This window comes from Euprymna scolopes, chromosome 4 (assembly GCF_053919585.1).
Source record: "Euprymna scolopes isolate OS-2025 chromosome 4, ASM5391958v1, whole genome shotgun sequence".
NCBI lineage: Eukaryota > Metazoa > Mollusca > Cephalopoda > Sepiida > Sepiolidae > Euprymna > Euprymna scolopes.
The window spans coordinates 100489128-100508334 of NC_136485.1; the positions used below are offsets into that span (position 1 = coordinate 100489128).

General features: G+C 29.7%; 1 protein-coding gene across 10 annotated transcripts in view; it reads right to left on the bottom strand.

Annotated features, from left to right (window-relative positions):
- The window catches only part of LOC145269173 (zinc finger protein castor homolog 1-like), a 750830-nt gene that overhangs the window by 470961 nt on the left and 260662 nt on the right, over positions 1-19207 (bottom strand). For 4 of the 10 annotated variants that reach the window (XM_080124789.1, XM_080124817.1, XM_080124784.1 and 1 more), the window contains exon 3: positions 6094-6147. The exons of 3 other annotated variants lie outside the window; for them this stretch is intronic. The gene's annotated coding sequence lies outside the window, so the exon portion shown is untranslated. Of the gene's footprint in view, positions 1-6093; positions 6148-14638; positions 14726-19207 lie in introns of all 10 variants that reach the window. 3 more of the 10 variants (XM_080124798.1, XM_080124793.1, XM_080124795.1) reach the window with 1 other exon arrangement.

Sequence of the window (19207 nt, forward strand, 5' to 3'; positions counted from 1 at the left end):
GAGTGAAAAAGAGAAAGGAGTGAAAAAGAGAAAGGAGTGAAAAAGAGAAAGGAGTGAAAAAGAGAAAAGAGTGAAAAAAAGAGAAAAGAGTGACAAAAAAGAGAAAAGAGTGACAAAAAAGAGAAAAGAGTGACAAAAAAGAGAAAAGAGTGACAAAAAAGAGAAAAGAGTGACAAAAAAGAGAAAAGAGTGACAAAAAAGAGAAAAGAGTGACAAAAAAGAGAAAAGAGTGACAAAAAAGAGAAAAGAGTGACAAAAAAGAGAAAAGAGTGACAAAAAAGAGAAAAGAGTGACAAAAAAGAGAAAAGAGTGACAAAAAAGAGAAAAGAGTGACAAAAAAGAGACAAGAGTGACAAAAAAGAGAAAAGAGTGACAAAAAAGAGAAAAGAGTGACAAAAAAGAGAAAAGAGTGACAAAAAAGAGAAAAGAGTGACAAAAAAGAGAAAAGAGTGAAAAAGAGAAAGGAGTGAAAAAGAGAAAGGAGTGAAAAAGAGAAAGGAGTGAAAAAGAGAAAAGAGTGAAAAAAGAGAAAATAGTGACAAAAAAGAGAAAATAGTGACAAAAAAGAGAAAAGAGTGACAAAAAAGAGAAAAGAGTGACAAAAAAGAGAAAAGAGTGACAAAAAAGAGAAAAGAGTGACAAAAAAGAGAAAAGAGTGACAAAAAAGAGACAAGAGTGACAAAAAAGAGACAAGAGTGACAAAAAAGAGAAAAGAGTGACAAAAAAGAGAAAAGAGTGACAAAAAAGAGAAAAGAGTGACAAAAAAGAGAAAAGAGTGACAAAAAAGAGAAAGGAGTGAAAAAGAGAAAAGAGTGAAAAAGAGAAAGGAGTGAAAAAGAGAAAGGAGTGAAAAAGAGAAAGGAGTGAAAAAGAGAAAGGAGTGAAAAAGAGAAAAGAGTGAAAAAAAGAAAAGAGTGACAAAAAAGAGAAAAGAGTGACAAAAAAGAGACAAGAGTGACAAAAAAGAGACAAGAGTGACAAAAAAGAGACAAGAGTGACAAAAAAGAGAAAAAAGTGACAAAAAAGAGAAAAGAGTGAAAAAGAGAAAGGAGTGAAAAAGAGAAAAGAGTGAAAAAGAGAAAAGAGTGACAAAAAAGAGAAAAGAGTGACAAAAAAGAGAAAAGAGTGACAAAAAAGAGAAAAGAGTGACAAAAAAGAGAAAAAAGTGACAAAAAAGAGAAAAGAGTGAAAAAGAGAAAGGAGTGAAAAAGAGAAAAGAGTGAAAAAGAGAAAGGAGTGAAAAAGAGAAAGTAGTGAAAAAGAGAAAAAAGTGAAAAAGAGAAAAGAGTGAAAAAGAGAAAAGAGTGACAAAGAGAAAAGAGGGACAAAGAGAAAAGAGTGACAAAGAGAAAAGAGTGAAAAAGAGAAAAGAGTGACAAAGAGAAAAGAGTGACAAAGAGAAAAGAGTGACAAAGAGAAAAGAGTGACAAAGAGAAAAGAGTGAAAAAGAGAAAGGAGTGAAAAAGAGAAAAGAGTGAAAAAGAGAAAAGAGTGAAAAAGAGAAAAGAGTGAAAAAGAGAAAAGAGTGAAAAAGAGAAAAGAGTGAAAAAGAGAAAGGAGTGAAAAAGAGAAAGGAGTGAAAAAGAGAAAGGAGTGAAAAAGAGAAAGGAGTGAAAAAGAGAAAGGAGTGAAAAAGAGAAAGGAGTGAAAAAGAGAAAGTAGTGAAAAAGAGAAAAGAGTGAAAAAGAGAAAAGAGTGAAAAAGAGAAAAGAGTGACAAAGAGAAAAGAGTGACAAAGAGAAAAGAGTGACAAAGAGAAAAGAGTGACAAAGAGAAAAGAGTGACAAAGAGAAAAGAGTGAAAAAGAGAAAAGAGTGAAAAAGAGAAAAGAGTGAAAAAGAGAAAAGAGTGAAAAAGAGAAAAGAGTGAAAAAGAGAAAAGAGTGAAAAAGAGAAAGGAGTGAAAAAGAGAAAGGAGTGAAAAAGAGAAAGGAGTGAAAAAGAGAAGAGAGTGAAAAAGAGAAGAGAGTGAAAAAGAGAAGAGAGTGAAAAAGAGAAGAGAGTGAAAAAGAGAAGAGAGTGAAAAAGAGAAGAGAGTGAAAAAGAGAAGAGAGTGAAAAAGAGAAGAGAGTGAAAAAGAGAAGAGAGTGAAAAAGAGAAAGGAGTGAAAAAGAGAAAAGAGTGAAAAAGAGAAACGAGTGACAAAGAAAAAAGAGTGAAAAAGAGAAAAGAGTGAAAAAGAGAAAAGAGTGAAAATGAGAAAAGAGTGAAAATGAGAAAAGAGTGAAAATGAGAAAAGAGTGAAAAAGAGAAAAGAGTGAAAAAGAGAAAGGAGTGAAGAAAAGAAAGGAGTGAAGAAGAGAAAGGAGTGAAAAAGAGAAAGGAGTGAAAAAGAGAAAGGAGTGAAAAAGTGAAAGGAGTGAAAAAGAGAAAGGAGTGAAAAAGACAAATGAGTGAAAAAGAGAAAAGAGTGAAAAAGAGAAAAGAGTGAAAAAGAGAAAGGAGTGAAAAAGAGAAAGGAGTGAAAAAGAGAAAGGAGTGAAAAAGAGAAAAGAATGAAAAAGAGAAAGGAGTGAAGAAAATGGAGTGAAGAAGAGAAAGGAGTGAAGAAAATGGAGTGAAGAAGAGAAAGGAGTGAAGAAAATGGAGTGAAGAAGAGAAAGGAGTGAAAAAGAGAAAGGAGTGAAAAAGAGAAAGGAGTGAAAAAGAGAAAGGAGTGAAAAAGAGAAAGGAGTGAAAAAGAGAAAAGAGTTAAAAAGAGAAAAGAGTGAAAAAGAGAAAAGAGTGAAAAAGAGAAAAGAGTGAAAAAGAGAAAAGAGTGAAAAAGAGAAAAGAGTGAAAAAGAGAAAAGAGTGAAAAAGGAGAAAAGAGGAAAAAAGAGAAAAGAGTGACAAAAAAGAGAAAAGAATGACAAAAAAGAGAAAAGAGTGAAAAAACAGTGAAAAAACAGTGAAAAAAGAGTGAAAAAAGAGAAAGGATTGAAAAAGAGAAAGGAGTGAAAAAGAGAAAGGAGTGAAAAAGAGAAAGGACTGAAAAAGAGAAAGGAGTGAAAAAGAGAAAGGAGTGAAAAAGAGAAAAGAGTGAAAAAGAGAAAGGAGTGAAAAAGAGAAAGGAGTGAAAAAGAGAAAAGAGTGAAAAAGAGAAAAGAGTTAAAAAGAGAAAAGAGTGAAAAAGAGAAAAGAGTGAAAAAGAGAAAAGAGTGAAAAAGAGAAAGGAGTGAAAAAGAGAAAGGAGTGAAAAAGAGAAAGGAGTGAAAAAGAGAAAGGAGTGAAAAAGAGAAAGGAGTGAAAAAGAGAAAGGAGTGAAAAAGAGAAAGGAGTGAAAAAGAGACAGGTGTGAAAAAGAGACAGGTGTGAAAAAGAGACAGGTGTGAAAAAGAGAAAAGAGTGAAAAAGAGAAAAGAGTGAAAAAGAGAAAAGAGTGAAAAAGAGAAAGGAGTGAAAAAGAGAAAGGAGTGAAAAAGAGAAAGGAGTGAAAAAGAGAAAGGAGTGAAAAAGAGAAAGGAGTGAAAAAGAGAAAGGAGTGAAAAAGAGAAAGGAGTGAAGAAAATGGAGTGAAGAAGAGAAAGGAGTGAAAAAGAGAAAGGAGTGAAAAAGAGAAAGGAGTGAAAAAGTGAAAGGAGTGAAAAAGTGAAAGGAGTGAAAAGGAGAAAAGAGTGAAAAAAGAAAAAGGAAAGAAAAAGTGAAAGGAAATAAAAATGAAAGGATAGAAGATAAGAAAGAATAAAAAAAATAAGAAATAAAAAAATGAAATAAAAAAAAAAAAGACGAAGCCATTCGATGTAAAGATCTACCAAGAACAAATGATTGTAAAGACAGGAGGTTTCTATTGATCTTAGTCTTAAAAAGAGCAAAACAGTAGGTAGGAGTAAAGCAAATTCTACAAAGAGGTTATGAATTCAATACTCAGTGAAAGAACTTAAGAAATAACTGATATCTGGAATGTTTTTATTTTTTAACAAGGATCACTTTCTTTTACGCATACAAAAAAGGCAGAGACAGTTGAGTATTTTTAATGTGTATTTTGGAGAAAAATAGTTCACAGATGAGAGTGAGAGACTAGTATATTCTTAACTAATTTGTAATTAAATATGTTAGGTGGAGATTTCGCTCTTAATGATTATCAGTTTTCCTTTCATAATTGAATACAGCATTGCTGACAATTTGCCACGTGTAACGTTCATACACAAACTGATCTGAAACCTTAGTTTCTTTGTTAATCTTGATATCCATGACGTCATGCATCATGTACTAACAATCATCTCTTTGTTTTACTCTACTTTTGACATCTTTAACATCACATGAAATCTTTTCCTGTTTATCTATTTCTGAGAACTCATTTATTTCCCAAACTTTGTGTCACTTGAATCTGTACTTAGTTCGACCATTATCAAGATTAACATTAGCCGAAGTACTTGCTATACATTATGTAACAGATCTACAAATGCATGGAATACAGCATCGGTATAATGTACTCAATTGGATTAAATAAAAAATTTCAAAATAACCACAAAATAACCAAATATTAAGAAGACTGGAAAATTAAAAAAAAAAAAGAAAAAAAGATATTGCTATCATCTTAAGTTGTATTCAGCGAAAACAAAACAAATTGCCACTGAAGGCTACTGTGAATTGGGGACCATGCCTACAAAACACTAAGTAGGGAGTTGAGCAGCAAGATGTCCACTCACATTACACTTAATCTACAGTGAGGAATTCCAAAATCTAGCAGTTCAAGAGAAGAAACTTTCAGAGTAGAAGGCTCTGTCATTAGGAAAACTCTACAATGAAAAGGTGGGATTTTGTTGCTTATTGGATTAGTCAAAGTTATTTACGTTAAATGAGGCATCAGTACTATGAGTTCAACAGATCACATTCGATTATAGTACTTGTAAAACAGGCACAAGGATGCAACATTGTGGCGATAGGAGTTGGAGCTTGGTTGATCATGCATGGCCTATTCAGATTGGGGAAAGACTAGTGGCCGATGCAATGGACAATATGTGGCAATAATACTCCATGCAGAGGTAAATGTTGGCCTGTGAGAGATACAGGATGCTGCCAGGTGTAAGTATTTTTCTAGCATCGTAGAGGGAGCCAACCTTTTTTGTAACAGCCTTGACAATCTCTGGGTAAAGGTTCTTAGTAATTTGCAATTGTAGTTTGAGTGTTGCCTGTACTGAAGATTGAACCTTCAACTAAATAAAAATTAATCCTTACTTTTGTTAGATTTTAATTAAGGAAATTTTAGATGCTTTAATTTTATCCTCCGTCCATATCCACCATAGTCGATCTCTCAAGCACTGTCCCCTTTAACAAAAGTAGAAATAAGGGAGAGAGAACTCCTAAGAGGAAGGATTTCTTGTATTGGAAATTAGATGTGTGAGATGTGTATGAAAGAAAAAAAAAGAGGAAGTAAAGATAGTTGAACTCAGGATAGAGAAAGACAGAAAAGAAGCAAGCATATAAGTATGCAGAAAGAAGGGAAAGAAAAATCAGTGTATAATTAAAAAGAAAAGAGTGGGTGTATGAATAGAATAAAAGAAAAGTAAATTTGTTAAGGAAGAGAAGAGGTGGGGTAAGTTTTTAAGGAAAGAAAGAAAAAGGGGAAACAAAAAGAAAGGAAAGTATAAAAGTTAAGGGCGTGGAGGTACAAACCAGAGTTTTCTCCCGGGGGGGGGGGGGATTTGGCGCAGTCATTTTTCTGCATTTATGGTCATACAACATCAATTCAAAATTTCATCGAAAACTTATGACCCAGTTTAAAAAATCAGAAGAGAAACGGATTTTTCACTTTTTATTACTTGGGTGTCAACGCAGACCACTCTAGGATAAATGCTAATGAGTGTTAAATAGACTGTGATTGATTATCAGTGATGGTGGAACTTTGATAGGGCTTGATTGTATATAAGAATGGCTCAACAGAAATTTATTTACATTATACTTGAAGACAACCATGTTATAGTCAACTGGGAAGTTGCCCAACGGTATTGTGTTTCACAGATGGACAGTTCTATGAAAGAAACTTTGCTCATGGATTTTAGGTTACTTTTAGACACAGATAAAAAACAGGAAACAAAAACAAATTTTTCCATTTAGCATCAGAAATAAAAAAGAAAATGCATTCCAATTAAAAACTAAAATATTCCACGTACCAAATCTGAGGTATTGACTCTTCAAATTGAATTGAAATTTACTTCAAATACATTCTGAAAGAAAATTGAAAGAAAAAAATATCAGATTGGAAAAAATAACAACTGTGTCGGGTATTTTGTTGAATTAATTTTTCTTTTATTTTTTTTAGAAGTCGTCATTTATCAAGCCACTCGAGGATAAAGATTAATAAGTGCAAAGTGGTCAGTAAGACAACAGTGTAGTTATTGGTTGTGATAGAAATTGCATAGAATTTGATTATTCAAGGAGACATCTCAATAAGAATTTGTTCACATTAGGCTTGAAGACAATCATGTTAAAGTTAGCTGGAAAGCAAACCAACGAAACAAAGTTCCACAGGTGAGCAGTTCTAGGAAAGAAAACTTGTTCATTAAATTTTTGTTTAGTTTTAGGCACAGATAGGGAGTGGGGGAGATTACTGACGGTGGTTGTAGCCAGACGAGTATTTGCTGTGAATGTTTTGCTGGAGGGAGCATAAATTAAGAGATATCAATAAAAATTTACATCAATCATTAATTAATTAGTTAATAATTAGTTAATAATTAATAAATAGTTAATAATTAGTAAATAAATTTTAATAATAATTAATAATAATATAATAATAGTTAATAATAATAATAATTAATAAATAGTTAATAATTAGTTAATAAATTTAATTATAACATTTGTAGTTAGTAGGAAACCAACATTTGTCAAACAAACAGTTATTTTTTTATGGCACAATGACACTACTATTACTACTAGTAATGCTAATAAACAGTTTTGGAAGCTATTTACTGTTGATGAGATGACTCCAAAATTCCCCCACCCCGATTCCGATACAATTACTAATTCCGATTCTTTTTAACGCTCTAAATATTTTTTGTTTGTTTTGTTTTTTAATTTTCAGATTGCTATAAAACCTTTGTAATATGTGTATATATTTTCTCAAACATAAAAAATACATTTGTGCGAGGTGGGAGGGGGCTATGATTTATAAATTTTAGTTTTATTAGTAGTTTAAAGATCAATAAATATTTATCATTTTATTATTGGTACTAGCAATGGAAAATTAAGTTATAAACAAAAACCACAAAACAAGCAATGCATGCATAGTCCCCCTCTGGTGCTGCCTCATGTGAGATGACGCCACAAAAAATAGTGAAGAAATGATGTCAGAAATGTGAAGGGCCAACGTTGCCTTCAAATTTTCGCCAAGTTTCAGAAAAATCTAATGGATGGGGCAAAACTTATGAGGTAAAAAGTGCCATTTTTTGCAATTTTTGGGCATTTGGACCCCCTTTGGAGCTCTTGGGAACGCTGAATCCAAATGAAAATGGACAGATGGTGCAGTTTCACGCCTTAAGACATGTATATTTGAACTCAGCACCATGGAAAACCACTATATTGACATACATATCAAATTTTTGAGTAATATGAAAAAAGAGCTCCAAAAAGGCATGTTTTTTTAGCTCTAAAAGTTCCAGAGGGATGCGAACCAGAATTTTGCCGGGGTCACCCATACTGAATTTATATTAAGAAAAATGACTTCCACATTTTGGCCAAGTTTCAGAAAAAATCTAATGAATGGGTCAAAAGTTATTAGGCAAAACATGTCATTTTTGGCCATTTTGGGGCATTTTTGACCTCTTTTGAGCCCCTAGGGACACAACGGGAATTTTTGCAAAAAAAAAAAAAAAAAAAATTTTTACTATGCACATCTATTTAATGAAATAGAATTTGTGGCAAAATTTCAGTAAGAACTAATGGACAGTTATCTGGCAATCATCTGGAATAACGGATGCACGGACGAATGCCACTGAAAACATAGGTCCCTCTCCAATAAATCAGGGGACCAAAATGACAAAAGAAATGGAATTGGAATACAGGCTCAAATTTTTATGATTCTGATAATGCCAAAAAGTTCTGATTAATCATGCAAACACTATTTACATGAAGTTGTGTGTATTATTATTTTTCACTTCAATTTTAACATTTACAGTGTGTATCTATATAAAATTATATATGTGTATATATTTATATACTTCTATGTATAAGATTCCTTCTTAAACTAATTAACCGATCATTATTAGTTCTAATGAATAGAAATCAAAATATTCTGTCTTTAAGTGCAGTAACTTATTTAAAAAGAAAGTTTTGATTCAACTTTTGTGCAAGGCATTTGATACATTCTTGACAATCAGTCTGACAGCTTTGTTCCTGTTGTGTTACGGTATTGTTCCGTGTAGTAATAAAAAAAATCTACTCTCCCAGCATTTCTCTGGGTTAGATTATTGCTAATTACTTCTGGTGTGCCTACCAGTGGCTGCTCAGGCATTTTTGTAGGCCAAAATACGCAAATCCTAGTGCACCGATTTTTATTTTTTAAACAACATCTAGAGAGGAAGTAAATAAAACAAGTATGATTTTTCCCACCTTGTTGCTTAAGCATAAAAGTAAAAATATATTTATTGTATAAACTTTCATTATCCATTATTCTATAGTAAAAACATTGTTTGAAAAATAGGAAGATTGTCTTTTTTTTTCCTCTCTCTATTTTCTACTTTCTTATTTTATTTATTCTTTTCTTAATGACTTTGAAAAAAAATTGATTATTGTTAGTTTCACTATATCAAAAAACAATATTAACACACAAATCTTTGCAAAACAAACAAGTGCCAAATTTATTTTGGAAACACAATCACTGATATTATTACCATTTAAAGTTTAGTGAAATTTTTTTTAAGATTATGAGCCATTTTTTTTAAGATTATGAGCCATTGATTTAAAAGACAATTTTCCTAGCCTATGACTAACTGCATTAAAATGAAAAATGCTTACAAATGTATTATGTCATCTTTTGGTAAATGATAATCATAATCAATCCAGTCTATATATTGGACAAAAAGACACAGAAGAGCAAGTTTGGATGTTCATATAACATTACACTTTTCCCTTTAAGAATGGGAAAACTTATAGCCCATTGACTTTAAACGAGTGCTTCATGTCCAATTGAGGTTTGAATATGGTTTGATTTGTGCTCATTTTTGCATTAAATACTAATACTAATCCTGACTAACATAATACTTAGTTCATAACAAACATTCATATAAATTTCAGCTAGATCAGTCCAATAGACTTAGAGAAAAGGTGGAATGGACAGAGTAAGAAAAATATAAAAAGCCGCACGTGCATGGTCCCCACCCTCTGGTGCTGCATGTGAGATGACGCCACATAAAATAGTGTAGAAATAAAGCATGTGAGAAGTGTGAAGGGCCAACGTTGTCTTGAAATTTTTGCAGAGTTTCAGAAAAATCTAATGAATGGGGAAAAAGTTATGTAGTAAAAGTGTCATTTTTTGCAATTTTGGGGCATTTGAGCCCCCTTTGGAGCTCCTGGGAACGCTGAATTCAAAGTGAAAATGGACAAACGGTGCAGTTTCACGCCTTAAGACATGTATATTTGAATTCAGCACCATGGAAAACCACTATATAGACATACATATCAAGTTTTTGAGTAATATGAAAAAAGAGTTCCCAAAAGGCATGTTTTTTTTAGCTTCCCAGAGGGGTGCAAACCAGGATTTTGCCGGGGTCACCCATACTGAATTTCTATTAATAAGTGACTTTCATATTTAACATGTGACACTAGCAGCTAATTTGCATAGTGATTGTGATGATAGACTATTGAATAATTAAGATGAGCTCAATTGTTATGCAAATTGGTTGGTTTAAATTTAAAAAGCAATTCTAACGATGGTTAATGATAGTATACATAATATATCTCTGTACAGAAATTATCACCATGTTAGCAATTTCCATGAGAACACATCATAAAAGTATTTACCCATCTTTGTTTTAATTGAACGACAATCAATTCATACACACTTGACCAATCATTGGTGGCCTATGCAACATTTTGAATGTTCTACAGAAAAACATTGAAGATAACAATTGAAGCATAAGCAATTTGGCAATTACAATTTCGAAGTTATTTTATCTATTAGTCTTTACATGCCGATGTTTCTGATAAAGGGGGAAGAATTGCTGTTTTCTGAGTCAGAATTTATTCCTCTAAAGCTTATTGTTGGCTAGTTTTTGACCTTGAAGTAGTTTTAGATTCTTATATCAAATGGATTTATGCCTTGTCTGGAGCGATTTCCATTTAAAAAATTCCAGTCATTATCGTGACTTCATTTTTTGCTTTCTATAAAAATGAATACCCATTCCTATGAAAAAAAAAACAATCAAAATTTGATTTCATTTCCAACAACATATTTGTGTAAAAAGGCATTTTTACATGTTGCAGCCATTAAAACTTGGTACCAGTCTTAACTTGAAATAAACACAGCTTCATCTTATGGTGACGTTATTCGAATCCCAAATCCATAAACAGGAACTAATATCGCACTAAAAATATGCAATACTTGATTGAACATGTAATCTTCAATTTGTTTTATTTACATAATTGCCTCAACGGAATGTTATGTCTTTGTTGCATTTGTTTGTCTCTGTACAGTCTAGTGTCCACATTGCTTGAACGATCATCAAACTTGGTTAATTATGACATATCTACATCAAAGGTAAAGGTATCACACTTTTGGCGAAAAAAATTTTTTTTTTCATTGTAGAGGCTCATTACTTGGTCTGTATTGTAACAAATGAAGTCTCACATCTTATATGACCATAATCTTGAAAGGTCCGATAAAGGTGGAAATTTTGAAAGAATTTCAATTTCTGATTTCTAAAATTTGATGTATGGATATGATATTCTTTAATAATATAAAAAAGTTCAACCAGATTAAATTAATAGAACTTGAGTTTCTATAGCATGATTTCAGGAATACGAGAGGTGACAGTGGTTCAATGGTTAACAATGTGAACTGACAACTTAACTGTGCTAAGTTCCAACCCAGTTTGTCCAATAGAAACACTTTCACTTATGGAAACTTTCATATGGTTCCTCTTGTAAGTACCCAATGTCTTTTTAATAAGAATTTTAGGGTATGTTTTACAACACACAGAGATTCGAAAAAGTGATAAAATATTCAAAGATAAATAAATGTCAAAGGCAAGATCAGTTACTCTTCTATTTATCTGGAAAAGTTTTTAGTGGTTTTACTCTTTCTAAAACTTTTATTCGGTTCAAAAAACATAGTATTGAACATTACGTAAGAACAAGAAAAATGGCCATGAACTGACACCTAAATATTTGAAGTTTTGAAAATGACTTAATAAAATAAAGCAAAATATTGTTAGAAACCCACTCAATATATATCACGGTAACATTATTGGGTTGGTTTCTAACAATATTTTGTACAATTTTTTATTTTTAAGTCATTATCAAAACTTTAAATATTTAGGTATCAATTCGCTGCCATTTTTTTTGTTCTCACTTAATGCTCGATACTATATGTTTTTCAAACCGAATACACATTTTTAAGTGAGTAAATCCACTAATACTTTTCCAGATAGAAGAAAAACCTTTCATAACATTTGTCTTATATTTAAATTTTTAACTACTTTTTCTAATCTCTGTGGATTACAAATTCTAACTAGAAAGATCGGGAAACCAATGCTAACAATAAAATCCTCTGATTCATATGAAATAAATGAGGAAAACTATAAGGAAAAGTAAGGTCCTGCTAAGACCATCCTTACATTGCTAGGTGGTGATATGCAGTCTGCAGTTTCATTACACAACTTTGATGCATTTAATATTATTTTTTAAAAACATCCGATTATTATATGATTGTATTTATTTTCTTTTGTCAAAATTCATATTAGTGGTCCACCAATTTTAAAATCATGCAGTTAGTGATCCATGAAGGTTAAAAGGACGGTGACCTTTGTACTAAACAACCCATGATCTATTGGGTCAATGTTAGTACATTGGTTTATACATTCAGTGGTCATAACCAAGTTTCAAGATAGGAAGATATTTTAAAAGTACATTTATTCAAGGACCTCTGGTGTAATGCATAAATACTATGTAAAGTACAGTTCTAAGTGAAACTCTTCTGGGAGTTAAAAGTTTAATTCTCAGTGCGGGCAATACTAAGAATACAATTTCAAATTATTCAAAACTTCTCCCTGGTCGTAGTTAACAGAACGAAAACATGCTATCCCCATGGATTAAATAAAGTGTTCTGTTTGAAATTCTGTGCAGATTTGCCGAGTTCAACAGAAAGATTCCTGAGTTCACCAAGAAGGTCGGAGATTACATTGGCTGAAACGTTGAAAATTTTTTTTTGTAAATGTATTTGTATTATTTTCTTTAGATTACTTAGATTACAGTGTTTTCTTTTCTTTCTTTTTTATTTGAAAAAGAAAGAAAACACTGAAACAGTAATCTAAAGAAAATAATACCAATACATTTATTTTAATAAATAATACCAATACATTTATTTTAATAAATAATACTAATATATTTATTTTAATAAATAATACCAATACATTTATTTTAATAAATAATACCAATACATTTATTTTAATAAATAATACCAATACATTTATTTTAATAAATAATACCAATACATTTATTTTAATAAATAATACTAATATATTTATTTTAATAAATAATACCAATACATTTATTTTAATAAATAATACCAATACATTTATTTTAATAAATAATACCAATACATTTATTTTAATAAATAATACCAATACATTTATTTTAATAAATAATACCAATACATTTATTTTAATAAATAATACTAATATATTTATTTTAATAAATAATACCAATACATTTATTTTAATAAATAATACCAATACATTTATTTTAATAAATAATACCAATACATTTATTTTAATAAATAATACCAATACATTTATTTTAATAAATAATACCAATACATTTATTTTAATAAATAATACTAATATATTTATTTTAATAAATAATACCAATACATTTATTTTAATAAATAATACCAATACATTTATTTTAATAAATAATACCAATACATTTATTTTAATAAACAATACTAATATATTTATTTTAATAAATAATACCAATACATTTATTTTAATAAATAATACCAATACATTTATTTTAATAAATAATACCAATACATTTATTTTAATAAATAATACCAATACATTTATTTTAATAAATAATACCAATACATTTATTTTAATAAATACTAATATATTTATTTTAATAAATAATACCAATACATTTATTTTAATAAATAATACCAATACATTTATTTTAATAAATAATACCAATACATTTATTTTAATAAATAATACCAATACATTTATTTTAATAAATAATACCAATACATTTATTTTAATAAATAATACTAATATATTTATTTTAATAAATAATACCAATACATTTATTTTAATAAATAATACCAATACATTTATTTTAATAAATAATACCAATACATTTATTTTAATAAATAATACTAATATATTTATTTTAATAAATAATACCAATACATTTATTTTAATAAATAATACCAATACATTTATTTTAATAAATAATACCAATACATTTATTTTAATAAATAATACCAATACATTTATTTTAATAAATAATACCAATACATTTATTTTAATAAATAATACCAATACATTTATTTTAATAAATAATACTAATATATTTATTTTAATAAATAATACCAATACATTTATTTTAATAAATAATACCAATACATTTATTTTAATAAATAATACCAATACATTTATTTTAATAAATAATACCAATACATTTATTTTAATAAATAATACCAATACATTTATTTTAATAAATAATACTAATATATTTATTTTAATAAATAATACCAATACATTTATTTTAATAAATAATACCAATACATTTATTTTAATAAATAATACTAATATATTTATTTTAATAAATAATACCAACACATTTATTTTAATAAATAATACCAATACATTTATTTTAATAAATAATACCAATACATTTATTTTAATAAATAATACCAATACATTTATTTTAATAAATAATACCAACACATTTATTTTAATAAATAATACCAATACATTTATTTTAATAAATAATACCAACACATTTATTTTAATAAATAATACCAACACATTTATTTTAATAAATAATACCAACACATTTATTTTAATAAATAATACCAATACATTTATTTTAATAAATAATACCAATACATTTATTTTAATAAATAATACCAACACATTTATTTTAATAAATAATACCAATACATTTATTTTAATAAATGATACCAACACATTTATTTTAATAAATAATACCAACACATTTATTTTAATAAATAATACCAATATATTTATTTTAATAAATAATACCAACACATTTATTTTAATAAATAATACTAATATATTTATTTTTATTCATTGGTATTTTATGGAACATCTAATTGATTTAAAAAACATTTCATAACGATTTATAAAACATTTTTATTTACAATATTTTTTCTACACGTTTCCATATTATAGAAAATTTAACATTATTACCGCAACACACTCAAATTAATCCTAAAATTAACTTTTGGGTGTGGTTGAAGATAAAATGAAAATGTACTACCCTGTATGGAGATTGAACTCACAATCATCAAATTATGAGAATTTTGTGTTTAATACAAAGCCTCCACCATTTCTCGCATCGGTCGCTCTGTGCAAAAAAAAAAAAGTTATCAGTTTTAGAAATAAACTAGAAGAATACTAATCCAAGAAAGAATACACTTAATTCCAAGAACAATTTTGCACCACTTCTACGTCTCCTTATGAAAAGATATACTACCACTAAACTTTATGTATAGAATCCTATTCACTGGTGATAAATCAAATCTGACATATTTGAATTTTTTAATGAAAAGATATACTACCACTTTATGTATAGAATCCTATTCACTGTGGATAAATCAAATCTGACATATTTGAATTTTTTAATCAGTGCTCATAGTATGACCCTTAATTTTCTAATCAGTGCCCATATTATGCCCCTTAAAAATTCTTTAAAATACACCAAATAAAATTCAATTTGTAGACTATTTATTGATTAATGTATTATACCAATTAAAATTTCATAAAAATAGGAGATATTTAATTTTTTACAAAACCTGTTTGCACCAAACAAAATATAGCCTAAATTTGGGCTGTTATCCCTCAGCTGTATTACAAAATTCATAATCGATTAATTTAGGAAGGAATTTTGTAGATACAAATATATGAACATATATCAGTTATGTTTATATTAGAGTTTATATGAGTTTTTATTAGTATTATTCTAAAATAGATGAGCAATCTAATTTACATATTGTTTTACAAAAGAGCATTTTATTGATTCACTATCACATTGTTTTCGAATTCAATGACCTTTTTAATTTTATTATCTCTACAATTATATGAATGCAACTTTGTGTGTGTGAGTTTGTTCCTTATAGACTTCGAAATAGCTGAACAGATTTTCTTAAAAATTTACAGAACCTTAGTGTATATGTCTCGGAGTGATCTTAGTTATTTCTGTCTCAGAATATCCCCGATAATTACTGATAATCGATAATCGAAACCGTTATTTTAATTTATCATCAGTAAAGCCATTTTTTCCATGTCGTCCCTTAGCAACAATGATAGAACGGGCTATGAAAATTCTACTGTGAGTAAGTTGATAGCATGTTTTGTTTTTTTTGCATGACGTGGTCGATAGGTTCAAACTTTGCACATAAATTAATTTTTTCTCATTAACTTCAAAGAATTTTATAAGACTTGAAAATTTAAGCATTTTTTATTTTGTTTTTTGCATGACGTGATCTGTAGGTTCACACCCCGCGTGTAAATTTCTTAATGATTTTTTCGTTAACTAGAAAGAAGTTTATATAAAATAATTTGATAAAAGAAACAGTAGGTTCTCTAAAATGCAATGTAGAATAATATATTTTGGACTAAGTTACTGCATAGAGACATGTGAAGATTCCCCCTGGGCGATTTCATGGATTTCGATGACAAAAATATAGGCATGTGAAATATTCGTTGATCATCATTCAATCCTGGGCAACGTCAGGTCTCCCTGCTAGTTATACATGATTATATATATGCATATTTTTTAATCATAAATAGAAAAATTGCATTTTCAGGCAAAAAGAACCTTTCGAATTCTTTCAGATCGATTAACTTCTGGGGGTTGCAATTGGCTTCATACACCAGTCAGCCATTTAATTCTTTCATTATATTATGAATCAAAATAAAAGAGATCACCCCCCCCCCAACAAACACAAACACACCCTACAGGAAAGCAAACAAGTTAGAGATTTTATTTCCTCGATTTTCCCAGACAACACCGGGACACGTGTCTTGCTAGATTAAGATAAAATATTAACAAAAATATAAAATGGAGAAATTTCATTATTTTTAAAATAATTTTTTCAATTTTGAATAAGTCCAAAAAGTTACATAAAAACAATTTGATTTTTGAAAGCTTTGAAAAATAGGTTTTTCATTAGAAAACAAAAATTTACAGCAAGAAATTGTCTAAATGAGACAAGAAATATTCAACTTTATATTAAATATTCTTCATTCGAAAAAAGAAACCAGAATAAAATGCCCAATTTTCATAAAATGAAACGTTCCTATAAAAAAAAAACATTAAAGAAAGTAATTTCATAAAATTTGTGAAAAAGTATGAAAAGTTCTGATAATTGATTTTCAAAAAATTTTCTAAATTAATATTTTCACCTGAAACAAGGTTTTCTGAAAATAAATAAATAAATAAATAAATCCATAAAAATAAATTACTTTCAAATAAATCAATATTATTTTCTCAGATTTCTCTGGTAAGCATATTTGTCATGATAGACTGAATGCCTACATTTTAAAGTCAACCTTTATTGATTGGAATGATAAATTGTCGCCCTAGAAAAGACGACATGATTTCATTTCCGTTTGATGAAAACCTGTATCTTTTTTTGTTGCAGACCATCTACTAGTTGGCCAGTTGTGTACAAACCCAAGAGCAATAGGGGCCTTCTATCATCTTTGAAAGTGACATAATGTTTAACAAACAGGATCGGAGATGCGCCACTGTATGACTTCTGCTCTGTACCGATCCAAGTATTGCCAGCACCCTCAAAATGTAAATCTAAATGGTTCAACACTTGAGGGCACAGCTCAACAAAGTTACGGTCTTTGTGTGATTTCAAGTAGGGCTACATCATGCCACCTCACATCCTTAAGTTGGCTTGAAAGTCAACACCAGAGTGTACCTGGATTTGTTGAAGAGTGTGGTGATCCCCTGGTGCAATCAGGCGGCCGCTGGCAGACCCTGGGTGTGCAGCAGGACTTGGTGCCGGCCCACAAGTCCATAGAGATCCAGGCTTGGATTCAGGAGTGCAACAACTTTTTACCCTTCTTTCACTGGCCCTCCCCCTCCTCCTCCGACCTGAACCTACTGGACTACTTCGTTTGGTCATACATTGAGAACATCACCAACATGACCTCCCACAATACCAAAGCCAGCCTGATCGCCACCATCCACCGAGTATTTACCGAGCTCCTGCTGGTACTTGTGGAAAAGACATATTTCCAGTTCTGGACACATATCAAGGCGGTGATTGAGGTTAATGGCAGCTACATTAAATAGGTGTCAGCTCTACTACATAATCAAGTTAACTGAATTGATTTTTTCAATAAAAGTTCTTATATAAAGCTGTAGTGTTGTTTTCTTTAGAGTGACAAATTTATCGTTCCATCTTGTATAAAAGGAACTGTATGTATGTGAGTATGTTCCCTATGAACTCGAAAACAGCTGGGCCGATTTTTTTTTTTTTTTTTAATTTGCACAAATGTACTTGATGTGTCTGGGAGTGTTCTTACATCCTTGGATGCATCTGATAAGTATTAAAAAAAATGTGGTCAAAGAAGGAAGTTTGATTTTGACCAAAGTAAACTCTTTCATAACAACATCACAAGTGCATTTCAGAAGTTTTATAACCACACAAGCAGAAAGGCCCTGTCCATAAAATCAAGTGTAGATTTTTTTTATAAGACAAGGGTGCGTTCATTGACTTTTGCATTTTAAACTTTCAGTAAAGCATTATTTATAGATAATTTTATAAAATCAATAGTAGATTCACTACAGTGCAATGTAAACAACAATGTATTGTAAACCGCAAGGATGCATGTGAAGCTTACTCCAGATACACTGTAGGGAGGGGAGTCCCTAACTAAAGTAACCAATCAATTTCTTTAAAAAATGGGCAATTTCACTGATTTCAATGACATTAAAAGTATAGGTGAGTGAAAGATTTGTTGGTCCTCATTCTCAAACAATGTCGGGTCTCCTTGCTAGTGTGTCTGTATATATATATATATATATATATGAGGATCAACGAATGTTTCACCCTTCTATATTTTATTGTCATCAAAATCAGTGAAATCGCCCATTTTTCAATTAAATCAGTTGATTGGCTACTCTAGTTGGGGACACCCCCTGATGCACCAGGAGGAAGTTTTACATGCCTCCCCGAAGTAACGTAGTCCACAATAAATTGTAGTCTACATTGCACTTTTGATTTTATAAAATTATTTTTTATATATATGACTTGAATTAAATTTTAAAATGCAGAAGTCAAGTATCATGATTCAATTGTGCTCTAAACAGAAATTCATTTCGAACGCGTACCTGTTATATCAAAGAACCTACTCTTCATTTTATATGCTGGGTCTTTAAAACTTCTCAAATGTACTTGTGATGTTAGGCTATTATAAGGCATTAACTTTAGTATTCGGTTGATACAAAAATCATGTCGTTTTTTGACGTTTAACTTCAAAAGATCATAACTTCTTTTAATAATAAACTTTATCAACTGAAATAAGAACCATTGAAATCGATACATTTTTGTCAATGAGAAACAAGTTTATTCATCCCATTAGCAGAAAAATCCAAAGTTCTGGAAGCGATGAAATCATTGAAGGTCTATTTGGCATCTTTTCGGTTTTTGAAGCATTTTTTGCGCAGGAAGATGTCGAGATGCTTGAAAAAGTGAGAATCGGTGGGCGAGAGATCCAGTGAATATGGCAAATAAGGCAGAGTCTCATAGCCCAATTCGTTCAGCTTCTGCAGGCGAGCATTGTCATGAAGGAGAATTGGTCTCTTCAT